Source organism: Microtus ochrogaster (assembly GCF_000317375.1).
Source record: "Microtus ochrogaster isolate Prairie Vole_2 chromosome 14 unlocalized genomic scaffold, MicOch1.0 chr14_random_2, whole genome shotgun sequence".
Classification (NCBI taxonomy): Eukaryota; Metazoa; Chordata; class Mammalia; order Rodentia; family Cricetidae; genus Microtus; species Microtus ochrogaster.
In genome coordinates, this window is record NW_004949097.1 from 13,206,409 (window position 1) to 13,214,189 (window position 7,781).

Genomic DNA, 7,781 nt, shown 5'->3' on the forward strand with positions numbered 1-7,781 from the left:
GCCCTGCCGTCCCCGGCGGAGCGGAGGACCGCGGCTGTGCAGTGCGCGGCGTCCCCGGGCTGCAGCCGGGGCCGCGCCCCCAGCGCCTGTCAGTCACGGGGGCCTTCTTCGAGGTGGGTGCGGCAGCCTGCGCACCCTGGAGCGGAGCCGCGGGTCCGCGCTCGCCCCTGCTCCCGGCCCACTCCTCCCGTCCGCTCCTGACGCGGAGGGCACGAGTGGCCGGCACGAAGTTGCCGGTGCACGGTGCAGACAGCAAACTGTTCTCAAGCCGCTGGCCTGCCTGTCACCGACGCAACTGTCCCCGGTCCGGGGTCGCTTTTCGGATGCCGAAGTTTGGAGAAAGGCTGTGCAGAGAGGCGAGGTGGGGCTGGAGCGCGGCTGCTGCAGAAGTGAGCTGCTCCCGCCCCCCCGGGACTCCGGCAGCGCCGGCGCGCTCGCTCTCTGGCTTCTCAGTGCAACTTGGGATGCGTTTCGCTAGCAGCCACTTATGGAAATGGCCCTGGTATTAGCCCCGCGCCTGCCAGGGAGCTAGACTAGCAAAGTTAATGGTTTTAAGGTGGTGATTGACGAGGGAGATCTGGCCCTTGTTTGGCAGTGGTAGCTTAAATCGGCCGGCCAGGTCTCCCTTCAAGACCAGAGTCAAGTCTGCTATTCTTAAGCTTTGCTATTTGCATCCCAAGTTGTCTCGATACCACACACACACACACACACACGCACACGTTTCATTTTTCTTTTGTGCCTCAGGATATATAAAACAAGTTTATTATACTCTCCTGCCCCGTGGCCAAGAGCGTCTGTTTGGGGAGAGAAATTAGTTCAAGATATGATAAATTATGATATTTATTGCTTAAGTTCATGAAAGTACTTTTCTGTGGCAAATCCTGATCCCAAAAGAAGTACAGTGGGTAAAGTTTGGGGTATGGCCTCACTCAGTTTTTTTCTCTTAGCGGACTGGGTAGGTTTTTCATTCGGTGGGGTGTGCTTAGAATGAGAAGCGCCTTGGGTGTCATGTTTGTTGTTGTTAAGGCATGAAACAGATTAGACTCAGAAAACACTCCTAGTCCCATCATTTAGTTTTGGAGATTGCTTAAAAATGAGTCAAAGGTTAGAAACAATGATTGTGCAAATAAAAAAGTATCCTCTGCAGGTTTTTTAAAATTATTATTTAAAACAGTTTTTAATTTTAAATATATTTTGGTCATATTCTTTCCCTTTCCCAAGCCCTTTCAGATTCCTCTTCCCTACTCAATCGACTTTAAGTTCTTTCTCAAAAAAAAACCAAAAATGCAGTTTTTTAATACTAAACTTTAATTTCAAAAGGTGGAACATTAAGAACAAAGGAAAAATGTATTTTATAAACAGTGAGTGTTAGCTTCAGTTTGACCATTTTTCTTTAGAAAAGTTCTGCTCCCTCAAATACCAGAAACATCATGTTGGTAACAGGCTTAGCGGAGCGCCTTTTTTTTTTTTTTTTTTGCAGCTGGGAAAAGTTGGGGCAACCAAAGCCAGGAGGATCTACATCTTGCTGTAGTGTTGGATAAATTTATTTTACATAAGTAAATGCAGAGCCAGTTAAGCAAGCGTATGGCGAATCCTGGCATTACAGTCAAATCAACAGATGGGCGACAGGAGCAGAAAGCCTGCCCCTGGATTTTTATGAAAAGCACCACAGGCTGTGTCAGTGAGATGATGAAAACAAGCTTAAGGTGGAAGGATTTTGTTTAAAACAACCCCCCAAACAAAAGAAAAACAAAACCCCAAATAAACATTTATCTCCTTTCTTTCTTCTGTGTCCCCCCAGCAGTTTCTGTTCAAGTCTCCAGGGAATACTTAGTGAGGCATGCACATTGCTTTCATGGACTGGTTCTGTGGGGCTCTCCCCAGGTGAAGGATGTGCTGATTGGGAAGGGCTGAAAGGAAGAAAGAGTGGGTTGCCTGCTGTACACAGATAGTCCTTGCTATACACACACAGATACTGTGGTTTGTCCTGAGGCAGGTGGAGAGAAATGACCCTGCCTCCAGTGACCAGAAGCTGAGGAAGGAGGGACTCAATCTTACCAGACGGCAGAGGGTTTCAGAAGAGGCATTTGTGGAGGGGATCTGCGTGGCCCGACTGGATAGTGAGACAGTGAGAGAAACACTTTATCCTTTGTTTACCCTCAGGAGTGTTTCTTTGACTCCTGACTTGCTGAGGTTGTAAGTGGGTGCCAAGATCAGGTAGGCAGGAAGTGGAGTCACCTTGGCCTAGACACCTGGCTTTACCCACTGTCCCTGCGTTCCTGCCCTTCACGAAGGTCTTGCTCAGGTCTGTAGCTGCAAAGAGATTTTGGAGAATGCATCTAAAGTTTGAGATTGGTTTTCTGAAAAACTCTCAAGATAATGAAAACCTAGGGAAATAAGCTGTGGTTTTTTTTTTTTTTTTTTGTTTTTCAGACAGGGTCTCACTGTGTAGCTGTGTAGTTCCGGGCTGTCCTGGGACTCACTCTGTAGACCAGGCTGGCTCTAACTCACAGCAATCCACCTGCCTCTGCCTCCTGGTGCAAGGATTAAAGGTATGCACCACCACACTCAGCGTGTGAGTTATTTTTGACATGGGAAATATGTTAGCCCACATTTGAAGGATTCTTCTGGTGCTAATTAGTTGTAACCATTGAGGGAGACTTTTGATAATTTTGAATTACTGCCTGTCAGCACCCATGTGGATTCAAAATGAGAAATTATCAGGACACTCACCCTTTCTCCCCTGCAACATTTCAACTGCTACATATTTTATCTTGTGTTTTTAAAGGTTACTTGGCATTAAGTAGTGTTTGGATTGAATTATGAAGTTGGAATTGAGTTGATGATGTCAGTCCCATCCCTTTCAGTTTGTGTTTCCATAAGTAGCTGTTCTGGTATTGTCTGGAACAAGGTGTGAAACTGGAGAAGTTCAGCTGTGGATGCTAAACATTTGGGGTGCCGTGTAAATCTCTGGGACCGTGAAGTCTTAGGTGTTGTGGTAGGCACTGTGCTTCATACAGGTGTGCTAGGTAAACGCTTGCTGAATAGCGTCTGGCTTTATGAATTTCCAGGCTGAATGTTTGTTGCTGATTAACTGGAGATGCAGTCACAGTAAAATGGTGTGTATGAGTGAGCGGTGGTGAGTCCTGCCTGCATTTCTCAAATGTCCAGTGCGGTCCAGGCTCTTCACTTTCTTCCTTGCTTAGACTGCTTGTTACAGAGAGGTCCAGGGGCCAGTCCACAAGCCAGCGGAGGAAGTGGTGTTCTCTTGGCTGAATGGGATAGGCTTTCCAAGCCAGTCTATTATAATGGTTCGTGAGCTTGAATGGGGGAGAGGCGCAGAGCTCACAAAACAGGACGAAGATGCGGCAATAATCTGTTAGCACGGCTTCAATCGCCGTTTCCGTTTGTCATCCGTTCTTACTGATTTCACGTGTGCAGTGTTTGCATAACTGCACGTCTCTGAGCACGCGTGTGCAGGTCGCATTCCTTGTCTGGCCTTTTCAGTTATTTGTCCCTTTGACAGCAGCTTCCTGATCACTGGGTCCAAAATTTCACAGGGATGCTTTTAAGTCCACTTTATAGTTTACAAGGTTTACAGGGATCTCTAAGTACAGGTTTGGTTAGAAAGCTTCTTGGGGTGAAGGGGCATCAGTTCTTCTGTCAAAGGGAAAGCAAGCCCCCTCCTGGGGGAATGAAAATTTGGAGAACATCTTTTCCTGCCTGAGAAGCGCTGAGGCATTTATAATGCTGGCCTTCTAGACGACCTCTGCACAGTCTTAGGGACGACCTTGACAGTTCCAGGCCGCGTGGTGCTCTGACTGCACACAGACCTGTGCGTGACTGAGCAGATCTCATGCCTTGCTAGTTGCCTGGGGGAACCTGAACTTGTTAGAAGCTTAGTTTAAATGTTTTAATGTATATTGTGCAAAATAAGAGCTTCCATTGTGGCATTTTCATAATACATATAATGTACTTCGACCCCGTTGACCCTCCTGCTGTCCTGCCCTCTCTCCTCTCCTGTTTACATTCTTCAGCTAGCTCCTGACTCTCCCTGGAGTGATCCGTTCTTCCTCCTTCCTCTCCAGTTATTTGCTACCTTTGTATTTGATTCAGAATTCATCCCCTCCTCTCCTGGTTTCTGGAGCCCCTTGGTTGTGGTTCCTGAGCAGGGTGAGGTTAGTAATGTTAGCCCCCAGAGCCAGTGCAGAAAGTCTTTCAGTGAGAAGAGGGCAGCACCCAGGTGACTGCGCATTGCTGATGCTATTTTTGCCACGTCCAATCGCAGCCTTTGCTGTGGGTCGCAGCTTTTTACTGTGTCTGAAAGTGTGGAGCAGAGAAGCCCCTGTGGATGCTGACATGCCCACCCCTCTTGGTAGAGTCTCATGCCCGTGTGCAGGTGCAGGAGCCACCATGGCTGGTGCTTTGGCGACTTGGGGTTTAGCCCGTGGTTCTCAGCAGTCCTCAGTAGTCTGGTCAAAATTGTCTCCCTGTGTGATCCGTAGACTCGGTTCAGAGCTTTCTGAGTGTTCTCTTACACAGGCTTTGCTCAGTTTTCCCCAGGTGGATGTCTAGTTCCTCGGTTGCTGTGTAACGTGCTACTTAGTACGTACGGACAGAGTCCTCAGTAACATAAAAAACGGTGTGGATATATAGTCTAACTGGGTACGCACGGGAGCCTAGTGGATTATTGAGGAAATTGAAGCTTTATTAGTAAGGTGAGGTGAGTTGGCCAGGAATGGGGGGATAGAGTTTGATAGTGACGGCTAAGACCCAGGCTTGCTCTCTCTTCTGTTACTTTATTACAACAGCTTTCCTTTGCGGTTTGCTCATCCCCTCTCCCAGTCTGGCCTCACTTTCCTTTCTCTCCTCCTACCTCTTAAGAACTGTTCACGGTTTTGTATGCCAAACATAAATTTTCCTGGGGAATATCTACATCTGTGCTCAGGTTTATAGGGCTTGCTCCTGGAGAAAGCTTATCTCAGGACTACTCATTGCACCTCATATGGTGTTTTACGGTTCTGTGAAGCACTTTGTATAGGTGTTCTTGCTCATTTGTGCGGATGTTACTGTTACATCCATTTACTGGAGAGAGAGAACTCAATTTAAGTCACTTACCTGACAGCTTAGATAGAGCCAACACCTAAATTTGAATCTAATGTGCACACATACATGTTCATTGTCTTAATCGATTAAAAGCCTCTGTGAGCAGAGTATTTGCTGAGAACTCTACAAAATTAGTAGATCAGACGTGGTTCTTGGCCTCAACAATCAAGCCAAAATAAACAAAGCTATGAGCCATCTGATTTAATTAAGACCAATTAAGGTTGGCTAAATACAGCACAGTGTTTTCTTTAACAGTGGTGTGGTGAGCCTTGGGCGTTGTTTTTAATTTTGTCGAATTGTGAGGCTGGATTTTTCCCCATTTTTAATCATGAAACGCCCAGTCTTTGGTTTTTAGTTAAGTTCTTTCTGCTTGTCCTGAGCTCAGTGCCTTGCTTCCTAGCTAGAATAATCGTGCTGAAGGAGGGGGATGAGGCAGAACAGATAGCAACAGAAATGAAAGAACTGAGGTTGGAGCCAGGCTTGGTGAGCAAGGGCAGTCTTACTTTTTAGTGTGTGTGTGTTTGTGTATGCATGCATACATACAAGTAATTTTAGGCAGAGTTTCACTATGTAGCCCCTGCTGGCCTGGAACTTGAACCAGCTGGCCTCAAGGTCTGCCTCCTGAGCGCTGTGATTAAAGATACGCCCCACTAGGTTTGGTGGTGAGATCCCTTACAGTGGCCCTGCTGTAAGAAGTTCAGTATGCATTTCATAGCATGGGAAGATTAATTCTTTGAGAGATCCATATTTTATTAATATTAATGCTCCATATTTTTAAATATCTTGTGTCTGCATCTTGTTTCATGCAATTTAATTTTTAGAAGCCATGAACATTTTTTACTTAGTTAGACATTGACCTGCTGACAGGCTCCCGATATGGAAACACCATGCAGTGTTTGCCTGTCAGCAGGGACTGGTTGCCTGGCTCATAGCACGAAGGAGTTGCCCTTTGCTGTGTTTTTACAGTTGAGATCCGTTTCATTCATTTGGACACACCTTTCACATCTGGTGAGGGGAGTCTCCTTAGGTCGACCATTATCAAGCCAAACAGGAAAGACTTTCTCTAATTTCTGTACCTGGAGTGGAAAATTTTTAGTACTGAATTGCTTGCATTGCCCTGTTGGTATTAGGTTAGCTCTCACCGAGTCCCAGGCTCCTGATGCTTCTAATGAGGTTAATTGTAATTCAGCTTCTTGCCCAGCGCCATGTTAGGTGCCTGGCCACAGGCAGCATGATGTGTTGCCCTTCCATGTAAATAGGTTCTGTCCTGTATGTGGTGTGCTGAACGGGTACAGATAACTACAGCTCCGACATAGTGGGAGGAAGCAGAGATTGTTCCCAGGTGAGGAAGTGTCTTTGTGGACTCAACTGTGAATTGACCATTTAAGAGTCATGGACATGCCAGGCAGAGGGATTAGCACAATTTGGGTGTCCCGGTAGCACCTGATAAGTCATGTGCTAATTATGTAATTTTTGTCCAGTTGCATTCAAGGCCACTGAGCTTGGAGAAGGGTGGTTTTCAGCATCACAGCCTTTGCCTCAACAGCCACACAGCTCGGCACATTTAATTAAAGCTGTGCTTTGCTATATTACAGTGGTAGGGGTACATGGGGAGTGGGGCAAGAGAAGGGAGGCCAGACATGGGAAGACCACCGAAGGGATCAACAGTTTACAGGACATCATGATGTTTTCAACTAGACGAGATGGAAGAGACCTGAGTGGTGGGTGTTGTCCTTGTATTCAGACGCCCTGGTGTCCCTTTGTGCAGAGATACCTGCCTGTGCTCCAGGTAACGTGGGTTTAGAAAGTCATGGTGCTCCCTCACTGGACAGACAGACAGACAGGAATCACTCTGCAATGGTAGTCATAGGTACGATGCTATAGCGGTGAGATGATTTAAAACAAAAAAGCAAACAAAAACCAGGAGCCCTCTTTGGGAACCGTGAGGCTTTCCCAGGAAGGGGCAGCGTTTGGGCTAGCCCCAGGAAGACATCATAAAATGGTGTCAGAGACTGAAACACTGGGGGGAGGGGGGGAGACACAGGCCCCTGGGGTTTTCAGTGTTGGGACATGAGTCTCGGCAAGATAAATGAGCCTTTTATTTGCAGTGCTTTTTGGTGTTATTTTGTCTGGCTCGAATACCCTGACCTTTTGTAAGTGTTTTGTTGCCTCAAGTAGGCCCGATGGAAGCATCCTTGCTGAGCGCCCCTCCTCCTGCAGGTGGCATTCCAGCCAGAGACTGCCTTTTGCTTCTGTTTTGGGAAACTAGAGAGGGACAGCACCACCTGCTCTAGAGAGGAGGAAAACACGGGCTACTGAATGCCTTTAACAGACGCACGGACCTGCTCTGGCTCTTGTCACAGCAAAGCACAGCTGCAGAGCAGTTGTCCTGGGCAGGGGCATCGTGGGAGGGAAGCCGTGTCTCTTTCTTCAGGCTTATGGAACACCGAGTTTCCGTGGGATACTTTCAAGTGGCGTCAGGCATGCCCTCCTCCACCCTGCTGCTCGTCTTCCGTTCCAACGCACATTCCACTGTTGCTTCTGAAAGCTCATGGGTGCACTGTCTGCAGTGCTGGTTCTTCTGTCGGGTGCACGGTCTGCAGTGCTGGTTCTTCTGTCGGGTGCACGGTCTGCAGTGCAGGTTCCTCTGCTGGGTGCACGGTCTGCAGTGCCGG

General features: G+C 47.5%; 1 protein-coding gene across 2 annotated transcripts in view; it reads left to right on the forward strand.

Annotated features, from left to right (window-relative positions):
• The window catches only part of Stk38l (serine/threonine kinase 38 like), a 62,589-nt gene that overhangs the window by 208 nt on the left and 54,600 nt on the right, over positions 1 to 7,781 (forward strand). The window contains exon 1 of one of the 2 annotated variants that reach the window (XM_026787929.1): positions 282 to 361. The exons of the other annotated variant lie outside the window; for it this stretch is intronic. The gene's annotated coding sequence lies outside the window, so the exon portion shown is untranslated. Of the gene's footprint in view, positions 1 to 281; positions 362 to 7,781 lie in introns of those variants that run through there. 2 annotated transcript variants of the gene reach the window in all.